Source organism: Ornithodoros turicata, chromosome 2 (assembly GCF_037126465.1).
Source record: "Ornithodoros turicata isolate Travis chromosome 2, ASM3712646v1, whole genome shotgun sequence".
In the NCBI taxonomy this organism is placed as follows: Eukaryota; Metazoa; Arthropoda; class Arachnida; order Ixodida; family Argasidae; genus Ornithodoros; species Ornithodoros turicata.
This window is the reverse complement of record NC_088202.1, coordinates 21,844,313-21,848,093: the sequence shown is the minus strand read 5'-3', so window position 1 is coordinate 21,848,093 and position 3,781 is coordinate 21,844,313.

Below are 3,781 nucleotides of genomic sequence, written 5' to 3'. Positions count from 1 at the left end.
AAATATACACACACAAGAAGAGGATCAATGCGGTTATTGTGGCGCCGGACGGTGTGTGCAGAATTCATTACTGACAGGCTCCACTTAACACACCCAGAGAGATAAATAAGCTGCCTTGCCATATCGGGTACTGGAGATATGAACAACGATTCGATAGAAATGCCCAGTTTTTCACAAATCATTATGACAATGTAAAGGAGCACTGAAATTATTCACACTGTATTGTTACGGAACAATACTGTGTGTAAATAGGAGATAAAATGGAAAACACACTGTTCTGGAGTTGAGAGGGCGCGCAAAGGAGTCTGTGCTAACAGTTTCGACTCGGAAAAAGAAACACAACAATGAGATAGAAACAGCTAGCTAACGGTTTAATATAGCTTCGAAAAAATTAAAATACGATGGCGTTTGTACATAACTGTTCCGTCTCTGCTTTTTTACAGTGACACTATTTAACTTAGTGTGAGAATGAAGATGAGACCACCCTAATCCTCATATTAGTTGGTGGCAGTCACCGCAGTGCACGCGAAGGTTGCTGTTTCCGTAACTGGTTGAGGTTCGTGGGCTTCAATAAGCGCACAGGTGCAGCAGAACGCCGAGCAAGGGTAAAAACAATGCCTGAAGATCTGGTTTTATTCCAAATGCCTCAGTAAATCTTTTGAGAGGGAAGCTCCATTCTGCTTGGTGGTCAGGGGCCTTCGGGCACCAGAATAGGTCATTGCGGGCCACGTGTTTGAGACCTCTAAGATTGAGACTTCGTGTTTGTGTCTGTCCCTTCGTGTTCCCTAGTCTCGGGGTTTTTTACATTATGCATCATCTTCACCAGCTCGCTTGCTTCCTAGCCATTTTTTCATTCTCTAAGATAGGTTCCTGGGATAGATTTTTCCAGCATGACCTAACAAAAATAGCGTTAAGAATTTGATGCCACGGGTATTTGCGTACACAACAGTATTAAAATTGAAGGTTAACCTAGAAGAACATTTTGCGGATTACGTTCCAAGCGCGTGAAGTCACGCATGTGACAGCTTTGCGCTTTCGCGTAGAAAGTAGAATATGTAAATATATCGGCGGTTAGCATTGCTATTGCGCTTTGCATATAGGTTATTCTGCTTTAAAAAGGCACAACGGGAACAATCCAGGGTAATTGGTACAGGTTCATGATGGCGGGATCAAAAAGGCAGGACGCAATTGCAGCAGCTCGTTATTCCTTTCCTTTATGCCTGCGTTTCTTTATTTATTTTTCGTAATAAACATATCCCCCCCCCCCCGTTATTGTTCTAGTTGCTCTACCTGTGCCAAAATTTTGTGTGTTCCTGTAATCTTCTCACACATAGGCATACATAAAGACTTGAATAGAAGTAAATTTTGCATTTCGAAACTCTCCAATAGATGACGCATCGCGAAAACACACACAAAACAAAAAATGTCATATGCGTAGGACTCTAGGCATATCGGATGAACCTGCTGCGCAACACGTAACGCGATTTATAATATTCTACGACGTAATAAATACCTGCCATGAAATAAAACATCTAGGAATACACGTAAGCGGAATATGACTGCTGGTTACAATTATTATTTTTCTTTCTGTCTGTTCCGGCACAAACAGATGCGAACATGGATTGAAATAAAGCAATTTACTTTTTCCGTTTATTTTGTAGTCATATAGCATGGTAATACTCATGTGGCGCAAATTTCTTTTTGTTGTTCGGCTGAAGCTGACCCCCAAACCATGCGCGCAACCCCTTTTGTTGGCGTGGTCATGCCAGAGATAAGCTGGTTTCACCCTTTTGTGGCAATGGGGAATTCTAGAGCACAATAGGAACCGTACGGTGACCCGTGCTCCCAGGCAACTTTGGAATTCTGAGGACTATTCCCTCTTCCCGTATCCGGGAAAACCCAGTAGGTCACTTGACCTACAGAGTGGTTGTGATTGGCGGAGACCGAACATCAGCGTAGACCTGGCCCGGATTTATTTTGTGAAGGAGCTGGCTCACAGACACAGTTACTTCATCGATTTGGAAGATGGCTTACGCGCTGGTGCACTTCGACAAGGAAAACCGCTTTTTTGTCTGCTCCACATCAGAAATCAAGAACTTCAGTGAAGAGATGCGCATAGGTAGCGAAGTGAAAGTCCGTTGGCAAGGAAGAAAACATTATCGTGCAACACTGAAAAACATCTCTGGTAAGTGGTCACTTTTGTATGGGCTTTTTGTGCACGTGGTATCACATAACTACATTTATTTCGCATTATAGATGACCAGGAGGCACTCCAGCAGGAAATGGACGTCCTAATTGAAGAGTTTAACAAGGATTTAACTATGACTCCTGAGGACGACCCTGTCACAAGGCAAGCCCTTTCCTTGCTCGATGAACTTAATGCCGGGTCTTCCCTCAAGCAAGAGAATGCTGTACTACGTGAACAGCTTCGTTCTACAGAGCAGCGGCTTCATAGCGTTGAGGCTGAGCTGGAAAGCGTCAGAACACAGTTGACGAAGCATATGGGTAAGTATTGGAGTGTTCCTCTATTTACTGTTCTCGTTTCTCTTTTTTTGTATGTGTGTGTGTGGGGGGGGGGTGATTCTGATATAGCAGCCCTGACGGACAGGTAGGCCGTTTACGAACTTTGTGATCGCGATTGATAGTGAATTGACCAGAGAAGAGCAGCAAATAATTTTTGCTACCTATTGCAGAGTTAGAAGGCCACCTTAAGGCAGCACGCCGACTTTTAAGAGCTGCTCAGCGGCTTGCCAGTGACCCTGCAGGGCCAGCACCCGCCGTTACGGATGATGCAAGCGTAGCCGCACTGGACACGGAGTACTCGTTCGTCACCAACGAGGAGGAGAACAATCCACACTTGGCACAGCTTAAACACAAGCGCAATGACTATCAGGTATGTACTCCTGTGAAGGACTTGCACTCTTTCATTTACATCGCCACACATCACAAAAGCTGTCACGTGTGTGGGGATTGTTGTGTCTGCATATTTTGAAATCTTATCGCTTAGCCAGACCGTTGCTTATGCACATTTGTGCTCATCATGTTCGGGCAGGTAGTCGAGCTGGTGTCGCTCTCCGGCGTATATGTACCCGCAAGGGCACTGGCAGGCGCCCGGCTGGCTAAGTCGGCAACGGCAATGGCCAGATCACTGCTGGTCAACATTTTCACCGAAGAAGCGCTCATGAATTGCTCAGTGAAGGGTCAACGTCACAACGGAGTACGTGGGCACGTGGAAGAGACGCGCCCACCGCTTTATCCTAGAGCCGTCGATGCGATAATCGGTAAGTATCGTGCCACAGCTTGAGGGTGAGTCTGATTGCTTTGTCTTACTATGTATGCCTTACTTCCAGACGTCACTCAAGCGCATGGTGCAGGACGGCCAGAATGGAAGGCCTCGACTGCTGCGTTGGTCAAGTCTCTTGGCACCAAGTTAAGCGAATTGAGAGACAGACGAAATCATGAGAATAAAAATGACAATGTCGATTGAGTCCACTCTGTCGTGTTCCGCTTGTTTTATACGTCTTCTATAGGTCTACACAAAGTTTCTCTAGCATGATGAGGATGCATGGTCATGTTCAGACCTACCACAATGCTTTACACACTTGCAGAGTTCTAGCGGGTTTACCCTCGCACGGTTACAATGCAGTATTCGAAGTTTCACACTGCCATTTTATTTTGACTGTTTTTGTTCCGTACGGTGCCTTTCTGTGTACCATTTCGGTCAGTTTTATATCGGGTATCTATCAGGTCCCTGTCAGGATATCGTCAGCCGCGTGTCAGG